Here is a 12,672-nt window from a genome sequence, read left to right as displayed (position 1 = left end):
TAACCAGATTTAAATACCGTTCTGAAAAATAATTCCAGTATTGCTAGTCTGAACCATTTCATTTGCTGTCAGTCATGCTTTACAACTTCTGATCTTTTTTGAGGGGGAGGGGGGAGTGATCCTGCTATTTAATTTTCCAATGAGAAAATTCCCTGTACCAATACAAGTTGGCATATCTGGATAACATCATTTTAGAGAGGTCTCTCAGAACTAAGAAGTTAAAGGATTGGTCCAAAATCAAACACCGGTACATCTCAGAATCCATGCTGGATGCACCTCTAAACTGATTCTTTTCAATCTGTAATCATATCCTATTAAAATATGTCATCTCCCTTCTGATCTTAGGCTGTACTAGAATTCAATGGTTCCTCATAAAGATGAAAAAAGTGTCCTCAAGAAAATTAGTATCTAATGTGGAATGAAGAGGGGCAGTGTAATGCCAACACCACCACCACCACCATCATCATCATCATCATCATAATCACTACTAATATGTATATGGCACTTTAAGGTTCACAAAATTCATTAGATGTTTATTGTATTATCTCATTTGATCCTTAAAACAGTCCTGTGAGCAACATGTTAGTAACCTCATTTTCAAATATAGAAACTAAAGCTGAAAAAGATTCAGGGATTTGTCCCAGGTCATAAGGGCTGCAAATAGCAAAGTAATATTGAAATACAAGATCTCTAACCCGAAATTCTACCCTCTTTCCATCACACCTCATTTTTTGATATGGAGAAGAAAAGATTAAGAGGAGGGAAAGAATACTCTTTCTCTGTCTCCGTGTCTCTGTCTTTGTCTCTGTCTCTGTCTCTGTCTCTCTCTCTCTCTCTGTCTCTCTGTCTCTGTCTCTCTCGCTCTCTCTGTCTGTCTCTCTGTCTGTCTCTCTGTCTGTCTCTCTGTCTCTGTCTCTCTCGCTCTCTCTGTCTCTCTCTCTGTCTGTCTCTCTGTCTCTCTCTCTCTCTCTCTCTCTCTCTCTCTGTTTCCCTGTCGCCCTGTCTCTCTCTCTTTCTCTGACTGTATCTCTCTGTCTCTGTGTGTCTCTCTGTCTTTGTCTCTCTTTCTCTGTTTCTGTCTCTGTATTGCAAGCTCCCACATCTGTTTCTCCTATCATTTCTCTTGCTTGTACATTCCAGAACAGACTTCTTATTTCATTTGTACAAAGAACCACTCAGGAGGAAATACACTCTACCAACACTCTTTAACACCTATCATTCAGTTTAAGGTCTGTCTTAGAGAGGTTCCAGGGATCTTTGAACTCTGAAATAATTGGTCTGGGCTGATGTAAGAACTGTGCATCAATCGTCACTAGCAGCACCTAACTTCATGATCATAGTTTACACGTATAGATAGTATTTGGCCAGCTGGGAGAATGGAGTACTTGGAAAAGGGTGACACAGGGAAGGACCTGTAAGGAAAAAAGATAGGTTGCCCTGGGATAATCTATAATTGAACACAGCACTTAACCCCATTTGCCTTAAATAAATAAAGTCTAGAAAGGGGCAGCTAGGTGGCGTAATGGATAAAGCACCAGTCCTGGAGTCAGGAGGTAGAGTTCAAATCCAGCTCAGACACTTAATAACTCTGTGTGACTTTGGGCAAGTCACATTATCCTAACCAAACAAACAAAACAAACAAACAAACAAATAAATACATTGATTAAAGACTAGAGTTGAACACAGGGAAGATGGTAGCAAAATATGCAATTGATTCCCTGGGTTTGGTTCTGGGTCTTTTTCTATTGGGTTCTTCCAAATTCTAAGACTGGCTCTTTGTTCACTAGGCATGTCACCCAGCATGAGGCCTCCTCCATAGCACATACTTAAACCATATTTTCTGAGGCAGAGCCATAGATTGAGAAAAAAGATGCCCTACATCCTAATTCTTCCTGCAACTTACTATAGGCCTAAGTATAATTTTCCTTTTCCTCCTGAACTTTAATGGATATATCTTGATTGCTTCAACACTGGAAGACTTTTTCTTATATTATTTCTCTCTCAATTCCTTTGAAGGCTCCTTCACCCACCCATACCCTTTTTCTTCTGAGAAGGAACATTCCTTTTCAATGCAATGCTTAATATACAAATTAAGCAGGTAATATACAAATACAAAGGCTTAATATACAAATTTGGTAGGCAGTCTTCTTAGCTGTTTCTTCTCAGTAACACTGAGCAACAGATGGCTTTTACATCTTAGAATCCTAAAACCTTGAGCATATTTCAAAAGTCTTGTCTCACTCTGAGTTAAAAGTGACCTTTTTTTTTTTTGCAACTAAGCAGATAACGGAAAAGCAAATTAACTGGTTTTCAACACAAGAGCAACATGACTGACCCATGGAAAACACAACGTCTCTCCAATAATACTTAATACTTTGATAGGATTGACTGCTTGAAAGAACTATTGAATTGACAGCACAATACATCTATTCTTACTTCTTTTTAATGTCCTGGCAAAATAATATTTGTATTATTTATGACTGCTGAAAATTAGGACCTAATATCTGTATAAAACTCCCAAATTGAACACAAAGGATAAACTAGCTGACCAACTCTGGAAGCCCCATAACCTTGGAAATTTAAGATTCAATGAAATAATGCTTTGCATCTACTTCACAGAGAGATTATGAAGCAAAAAAAATCTCTGAGCCTTTCTAAGAAAAGTAACTATTCTGAGCTTGATTTTCCCCAAGTTTTTTCCAAAACTAATTTTCCTAAAATCTACCCCAAGACCTTCCAATAAGACTCCCAATGGTAAACAGAATGGCCTCATCATAAAGAAAACAGCATGGTAATTAAAGTGACTGAAATAACTACCAATAATTATGGAGGTACAATTCCCAAAGGCAAGCAGAAGAGAAATAGGAGGAGGTCAGTCTTCAAGTCCTTAGAAAAATCTTTTAAATGCTCTGTGTTTCAGGTTCCTCATTTATGAAATGAGGTAATGATCTTTAAAGTTCCTTTAGGGTCTAAAGATCTACAATCTTGTGATACTGTGCATAACAATTTTACAGGGGGAGTTGGCTGGTTCCAATGTGCTTCCCAACAAGTTGTGGTGAGCCTAACTAACTTTGGATCTCTCCCTACAGTTGTGCAGAATAGTCAGGATAATGATAAGGTTTCAAGAGTTGGGAAGGAAGCTATTGAGGCACAGAAAGGTCTTACATAGATTCAAAATTGTCTCTAATAAGTAATTCATGAAAAAAACATTTAGATAGGGTAGAAAAGTTCAGGTTAAACTTCCATTTTATAATCAATAATGCCATTCTTCTCTAGATTTCACAAAGGGCTTTGTTTGTAGTTCCCTAAAGCAATATTAAAAATATTTTCCTGATCCCCTTTGATTGAACCTATTAAATTCCTTGCCAAGCAGAAAGATATGGCAGCCAAGGGCAATATTGGTTTAGAATTAGTAAAAACTTATGAGGAGAATAGGGGAAGATCATGATGACTCCTGCTTCATAAATCAGAAAATTAGTTGAGGGTAAAACCATTTCAATGCAACCTAACTGAGCAGTCATCCTGAGGACATTAAAGGAAAAGAATTGAAGGAGGGCAACAAATAGAAGGGAACGATATGCAATAATTTTTTAATAACAATCTCCTATTTAGGTTTATAGTACAATGGAATCATAGTTGGAATCAAAAGCCATAGTTCTTGAATGTGAAGAAATGGCACAAATGAAAATACACATTGGCTGAAATAGACAAGATGTAGATAAGGAAGATTTGTACAGAAATAATGTAGTAATGAGGACATTGAGGCAATGCTTGACAGGATACTTGAAAGAACAGAAGATACCCAAGATGTAAACATTTTTAGACTAAATTATTCATTAAAAACCAATGCAAGCACATCAACCAATTTTACATATATACATATTTATAACTGCTTCCACATTCTTATAAAATTTTTAGGATAATATTCTATACACATGTCCAGGACATCTTTTATGAGGGTATTAGGAGGCCTTTAGAAATGGTATTTCACAGTAGATGTTGTCTTTACTATTACTAATTCTATTATTTGTGGAATTTTGTACAAATACATGTGTATGTATTCTTATATGTCTATCTATTTAAGTAATTATGCATATGTGTATACACATGTACATATATTTATATATACATACATATATGTATAAAAACATTATTCCACTATAATTGGTTTTCTTTGTAATACTGACTTTTGTTTTATGCCATTTTGTATAGACACAAACACACACACATATATACACACATTTACATGTATATATTTGTGTTTATACATAGTCTTTAAAACATATATACATATGCATACACACACATATACTTTATATCAAAACTTACTCAAGGGTTGGGTGGGGGGTAGCATAGATCTACAATTTTAACTTCTAGGGAAGTTGAAGTTGATAAATCTCTTGAGCAATGGGGTAAGGGAAGGGGATGGCTGTCCTAAAGCCAGAACCCATATGATAGATCCCCAAAGTGAAAAGCCACCAGGTTTCCTAAGGAGGAGTGAATTGACCTAGGTTGGGAGCAAAGCAGATCAAATTCTCTCTGAAGTTTAATTCTGAGATTAGTCAAGGGCAGTGGCTCAAAATTTTAACCTAGACAAAATAGGGAGACCCAACTTTAAAAAAAAAATCCTATCTTCATGTGAAACCTTGTCAGAACCTCTGCAAGCTTAGAAATTGCCAGAAATAACACTGTAACAAGCTTTCAAGAACCCAGGATGATAATAATACCAATAACAATAACTAGAATTTTTAAAACATTTGAAGATTTGCAATGTTCTTTCTTTACATTCGTTATTTCATTTGATCCTATTTTTATTCCCATATTACTTGAAGAAACTGAGGTAGAAAGAGGTTAAATGAATCACCCAGGGTCAAGTATCTAGGATAGGGTAAGTCTCTAAGGTAGCATTTAAGATTCCTGAGTCCAGGCTCAACAGACTGTGGACCATTGGGCCACCAGCAGGTCTGACTATGAGCCTCAGACCTCTCTAAGTCCTTAGAGGTGTTCTTTACCTGATCATCATACATGTACATACCCAGACACATGCATACCTGCCACCACTACTAAAGGGAACATGGATTCCTGTCCTGGTGAGTGATGTGACTGTAGGGCTGTTCAAACCAATGCTGCTTTCACAGAATTCAGGAACAATGTTCTCTATTTTGTCAGCTCTCAGCTTGAGATTCCCCAGCTCTAGACTGGAGAAAATGGACTTACTGTTTAAGCTTCTCAATATTTGTATTTGAAATATGGAGCATGTATATTACTATGTTCATGGAAATCAGAGATTACACATGGCTTACTATTAGCTCTGTAGCCTTCCAACAGTTCTTATGGAAGGATGAACTGAAGGAAACCATCACTTGGACCCCACTTGCCATTTGCTTGGGTTTACCATTGCTTCCTAGATGACCACTGAGAAAGAATTTATGGATGAGTCCAGGAAAACCTATTCTTCTAGGTTTTAGAGCAATGAAAGGATTGTTTTCCTTTCAATAGATTCTTAAACATATAAGATAAGAGAATCTAATGATTTCAAACAATAACTTAAAATTTAGTAAATGAATTAAATGAGGTGGAGGCAATAATGGGATGACTGTTCCCTCTTAGGGTGGTGAGGGAGGATAGGGAAGTAATGAGGAAAGTAGGGAATTCAACTGCCGGAAAAATGCCAAAGTGATTCCAATACTTCATTTCCCATTACACTTCTCTATGATCAAATCACACATCATAATTATGTCAACTGTGACTTTTAAAATCAGCACCCCAAATGGTAACAGTAATCACAAAAAGACCTTTTTGTTGCTTAGGGCCCAACTCAGAGCTGCCAAAAAACATCCTAAGAATCCACCCTTGAATATGCCTTGAAAGTGAACTTTCCTTTTATGGAAGAACTAGAATAAGATATTTGTATGCATAGGGCAAGTTGCTCACCCTTCCTGGGCCTCCGGAAAAAATTAGAGGATTGAAATAGATGACTAGATTAGACTCTGAGTCTCCTTCTAGCACTAGACCCAATGTTCTTAAGATTTTTTTTATGTGTAGCATGGATTCGTTTGGCCGTCTAGTTGTCTATGAACTCTTCATATAATCCATTGGATTATAAAGCAAGCTAATTATATAGAATGAAAATTGTCAATCAATCTATCTATCTATAGATAGATAGATCTATACATATATAGATCTATCTATATCTATCTATCTATCTATCTATCTATCTATCTATCTATCTAGTCCTTAGCACAGTGTCTGACATAGAATAGAAACTTAATGTTTATTGACATACTGATATGTAGCTGTTTCTGTCACTGTCTCTCTTCATATATCCACTCATCCAACCATAGGTTCCAATTTAATTACCATTGCTCCAAAACTATGATCCTACTTACTCTAAGCAACAATTGAAAAATACCTTTCCCTTATTTTTATATCAAGTGAAACTAAAAGAACATTTACCTTTTAATAATCTTCTACTCTTAATAGCTATATAACTAAGCTTGAAACCCAGAGAGATCCAAGTTCAAACACTAGCCAAATCTATCTATCTATCTATCTATCTATCTATCTATCTATCTATCTATCTATATTTATATACATACACATAAACACACAAAATATATATGTATATTTATATGTGTACCTATATATACATATAAATTTGTATGTTGTGTTACACATTTCAATTAAAGAAGTTGCTTTGATTAGCTTTTTGTCACTATTACTTGTCATTTTTCCAATCATTCACTTCTCAAACTCCCATAGTTTCTATGAATTCTTAATTGCTGTATTTGATAGATAGACATTATTGACTTCCCTGCCTCATCTGTTTCCTGTATCATCTCTCCCCTTCTGCATTCTTGGGGCACTTGTCTCCTGGATTGCTTCTATCCATTTGATTCTCCTTCTCCAATCTCTTTGACAGCTCTTTAACTATCTCTCCTTCCAACTTGGATGACATAGAAGGCCTTGTCCTCAGTTCTTGTCTCTCTCTGCACCCCACCTCCCTTGTAGGTTACCTCAGCTCCTATCAGTTCAATTATTCTCTCTAGGTAGATGTCTCCCACATCTTCACAACTGGCTTTCTAACTTTCTCCTGACCTCCTGGGTGCCAATAGCAACATCTAATGCACAGCACCATCTGTTTATGACACGGACACTTGAAATTTTCAACCCCCACATCACGTTTATAACTTCCCTGTTTCTGGCATAGGCATTTCTATTCTTGCAGTTCCCCATGTTTCAGGCCTCTCAATCCTCCTTGAAGCTGCCATTCTTAATTCTTCCCTCTTCTTCAATCCAATGAAATATCATGTCCTGCTTGTTGTTCCTCAACAATAATATCCAGCATCCATGCCTTTCTCTTAGCTCATAAGTAAATATACTTATACGCAAGGTTAAGTTCTCATCACCTCGGTGCAGAATTACTGAGAATGCCTCCTAATTAGTCTTCTTTTTTACAATTGCTCCTCCAACACAAGCGGTAAAATTGATATTCTAAAAGCAAAAGTTGGACTGCCATTCCTTTGGTCAAGAAGCTATTCCTTATTGACTCTAGGACAAAACATATATATATATATATATATATATATATATATATATATATATATATATGCCTTTCATTGGCATTTAAATCCCTTTACAATCTAGAATTTGTTTTCTTTTGACATTAGTCCTTATTCTTTCATTATTGTAGATACACTAGCCCAATTGCTGTTCCTCATGCATTATATCTTGTCTTTTACATTTATACACCCTCATACCAATAATGTTTTCCTCTTTACCTCTGTCTCTTGAAATTCCTGGCTCCTTTTAAGACTCAACTAAAGTATTACCTACTACATGAGGCTTTTCCCAACCCCCAGAGTTATTATACCTCACTCCTTTCATTACTTGTATTTACTTCATATAGATTTTGAAATTATTTACCTCTATATTTGCATATATAATCAACTATATCTATTTTTCTTTCTATCTCTATCTCTATCTATCTCTATATCTATCTATCTATCTATCTATCTATCTATCTATCCATCCATCTACAGGAATTTAGTTGGAATAGTGATAGAGGGCCAGACCTGGAGTCAGGAAGACTTATCATCAGGAGTTCAAATCCAGCCTCAGACACTAGCCATGTGACCCTTGGCAAGCCACTTAACCCTGTTTGTCTCAGTTCCTCATCTGTAAAATGAGCTGGAGAAGGGAATGGCAAACCACTGCAGTAGCTTTGCCAAAAAAAGAAAAAAAACTCCAATGGGATCACAAAAAGTCGAACCCCATTGAAATTACTAAACAATATCTATCATCTATGTGAGTTTTCCCCAACAGTGTTTAAGCTTCCTCCAGGGAAGAGATTATTTTGTTTCTGTCTTTGTATCCTCAGGCTTCAGAAACATGGTTTTGGCACATTGTAGATACTTAATACATATGTTTGATCCTGTGCAATTTAATATTTCTATAAATAACTAGGAAAAAAGTAAAGACACCATAAGTATGCTTAATAGTAACACAAAATATGTGCAGGTAACATAATGCTAAGAATGATAACTAAAACATTGACTAATAAAATCAGGAACCTAGAAAAAACATGGAAATATATAATACTGGGCAGAACTGAAGAGGATAAAATGAAATCAGGATAAATGTGCTGTCTTATAAGAAATTGACTTCATAAGTACAAAATGAGAAGGCAGTTTGCTTATTTTTTGTTGTCTTTTTGTTTTAAAGATGTGAGGGATTTAATGGATTGTAAGCTCCATATGAAATAATGTGATATGGAAACAAGCAAAGTTAATGTGTACTTGGGCTACATTCTAGGATTCCCAAAGGAATTTAATTAAGCCTTAAAGCACTATTGAAAAATGTGCAATTTTATCCATGAAATTCTTTCCATATGGTATAATATTAGGCAACATAAATTATATACATATATGTTACATATACATAGATAAACATATATAAAATTATGGCACAATAATAGACAAAATAAAATCACAAAACAATGATGCTCTTTGTATATTAAGATAGCAACCCCAATCACCTAGTCCTGTGTCTGCTGGCAAAGACCATGAGTTATTGCTGATTCTACATGAAGCAGTAAATTAAATTTATGCTTGAAGCTTTCTACAATTAAGCAGAATTTTGAAGCATTAAGAGCTTTGTTATATTTTGTAGTTAAACCATGATACTTTTAATTAAATGTTGCATTTGAAATATATAACTAGAAGGGAAATATTTCTTCTCTACTTTTGTGCCAAACTCCTCAATAGAATTGTCTACACACAGCCTGTGCTTCCTCATTATCCACTGCCTTCTCCGTCCTTGATAGTCTAGGTCTTGACCCTATTACTCTATTGGAATTGTTTCCTAAAGCTCATTACTCCCACATTCATCCCCACCACAAACCCTGCAATCTCCTCCAATGACTCTAAGGAGTATCCTTTATTTGATACCCTTTTTCTTTTTAAAAAAAATTATTTATTTAAGGTAATGGGGTTAAGTGACTTGCCCAAGGTCACATAGCTAGGCAATTAAGTGTCTGAGATGGGATCTGAACTCAGGGACTTCTGACTCCAGGGCCATTGCTCTATCCGCTGCACCACCTAGCTGCCCCATACCCTTTTTCTTAATACATTTGCTCCCTCCACCATGTCCTAACCCTTGACTGTCTCTAGTTTAGGGATTTTGTTTTCCCTTGTGTAAATTAAATAAGCTTGTAATAAGAGTGTTTTTGTTTGTTGCTGTTCAGTCATTTGTCAAATCTGAAAGTCTTTTTGACCCTCTTTGAGATCTTCTTGGTAAAGATATTATAGTGCTTTGCCATTTTCTTCTTCAGCTCATTTTGCAGATGAGGATGGAAAAACCATAGGTGACTTGCCCAACCCCAGCATCACACAACTAGTAAGTATCTGAGGCAAGGAGGAGGAGGAAGAGGAGGAGGAGGAGAGAGCAAGAGAGAAAGAGAGACAGAGACTGAGTGACAGAGAGAAAGAGACAGAGAGAGACAGAGACTAAGAGACAAAAAGAGAAAAAGAGTGGCAGACAGACGGAGAGACACAGAGAGACAGAAACAGAGAGAGACAGAGGCATGAGAGAGAGAGAGAGAGATGCTTGATGGCAAGTGATAGGAATTGTTACTAGAAAATAGGATAGATCATTAACATGAGATTTCCAGAAGTAATGGCAGTGCTGATTTAATTATAGTTACTATAGTTAGAGGAAGAAAGAGATAATATATATTGAAGATGCCATTATGAATGAATAATTGAGTGAGTGAATGAAACAGCACTTATTAGGTACTTGCTGTATACCAGAAACTAGGCTAGTCACTGAGAATACAGATCCAAAAGGAAAACAATCCATGCTGCCCGAGGAGTCTTTTGTTAAGAGTCAAAGGCCAAGGCGATATTACATAATCATATAATTAGGTAAACATGAAAGATGAGATGTGAATAATATTTTTACCTACTTCAAGCCTAGAATTGAATCCTTTTTTGCTAAACTGTTTCTCAGGTGGAAAGACCATGTATTTTTGAACAGTATAAAGTGAGGATTCAGAAGACTTGAGTATTGATCTTGGCTTTGCCACTAAATATTTGTGGGAGCTCAGGAAAGTTATTTCTTTATGTAATATTAGTCTATAAACATGGAGTTGGGAAATATGTTTGCTCCTTTTTATATCAAAGTCATTAAATGAAGTAACATACGTTAAAGTTTTATAAACCAATATTGGATAATACTAATGTAAAGGATGATGATGATAATGATGATGACAATGATGACAACTAATTGTTATAAGAACTATAATGCTGTCAGTTATATTTTTATTTCCTCCTTAAAAAGTATCAATGAGAATTGTGAGAGTATTCAGGAGGCTAACAGTTCAATCCCTGTAGTAAATAGTTCGCAAAATTATATTGGTTCAAAAGAAAATGAACTGAGGAGTTTCTTGAACAATGAAAGAAAGAAAAAAAGTAAAGAAAGTAAAGAAAAAAGGAAGAAGGACCCTTCCAATATCTTCCTCAAAAACATCAATAGAAAAACACGAACAAAAAAGAATTTGTAAAAAGAAAAAAAGAATTGCCAGAAAACTTCAAAGGAAACACACACACACACACACACACACACACACACACACACACACACACACCACAGACAGAGAGAAAAGAAATGAGTCAACAAAGAATTTGAAAATAATGAAACCATTTTTTTCTAAAGGAAAAAAATTGAAAGAGAACAAAAGAAAAAGTGCATCCTAAAAAATCTCAGTAGTCTAACATAATTGGAATTTTCTTAAGATTTAGCAAAATGGCTAACAAAAAACGCTGAAAAATTTAAAGGAAGCTATAATGTGATTGAGACTGTTATGATAATGAATTAAAGAATGAACTCAGTGTGATTAAGGAATCTCAGGATAAAATAAGGATGATCAAAATTAACAGTTTAGAAATATCCATGGAGAATATAAACAATAAAAGTTTTGATAAATAGAATTATTTTATTATAGGAAATAATAGAAATAATAGCAGAAATGAAAGCCAAAACCATAAAATTATTAGAATGGGGAGGGAATGTAAACAATGGAGACAAAATTAGAAATTCGGAGGACTAATTATAGAGATAAAAGTTAAGAATGGTTGGGATTCTTGAAAATTATAAGGAAGAATATGAGGATTACATTTCAAAAAATCATGGAAGAAAATTTCCTGTACATTGAAAATAAAATAAATTTAAAATGAACAAAATATACAAGATTTAGAGAAGAATACCCTCAAAATTCAAATCATCATATTCAAATTTCAAGACTACAATTACAAGAACTGAATCTTATAATGCCAAGAAGAAAGGCATTCTCTCTATGCATATATATATATATATATATATATATATATATTTACCTATATTTAGGGTATAATATAAAATTTATTGGTCAAAACAAGTTAATTTTTTTGTCAATATTCTTAAACAGAATATACTTTATTAAAAATTAGAATATATGAGACAATAAAATGATTACTCTAGGAATAAGTGAAATGATAAATTCAAACTATCTTTTTTATAAAACAATATTGATAAACAATTGGTAAATTAAATCAATTAATAAATGGAAAAAATAACAGAACAAATGCAAAGGAAAGAAGACTATCACACACAAGATATGTCAAGCTTATATTCTATTAATAATCATAAAATATAAATTTAAATTAAATTCAAACATTTCCATGGCACTATTCTTGGAATGGTAATATATAGATAAAACAAAAACCTAATTCCTGTCCTCAAAGAGCTTAAATTCTATATAGATAGATAAATAAATTGTATTTTGAGGAAGGAAAAGTCACTAACAAAGGGGATCATAAAAGATTACATGAAGAAAGTCATATATGAAGTAGACCTTAAAAGCTAAACTAAGAGACAGATGTATGATAGAAACACATTCCAAGGATGAAACACAAGTCTGGGAAAATGCACAGGATAGAATAAATACTTTTTTGTTGGAGAAGGAATACCAACTTTAGAGAAGAACCAATAGGACATTTTGTCTCTAGAACACAGAGTCTATGAAAAGATAAGATGAAATAATACTGGAAGAGTAAGTTTGATCCAGGTTCTAAAGACATTCAGTGCCAAATAAGGAGTCCCTGCTTTATACTACAGACAAGAAGGAATCACTGA

Source organism: Macrotis lagotis, chromosome 4, assembly GCF_037893015.1.
Source record: "Macrotis lagotis isolate mMagLag1 chromosome 4, bilby.v1.9.chrom.fasta, whole genome shotgun sequence".
NCBI classification, from domain to species: domain Eukaryota; kingdom Metazoa; phylum Chordata; class Mammalia; order Peramelemorphia; family Peramelidae; genus Macrotis; species Macrotis lagotis.
This window is presented reverse-complemented; position numbering follows the sequence as displayed.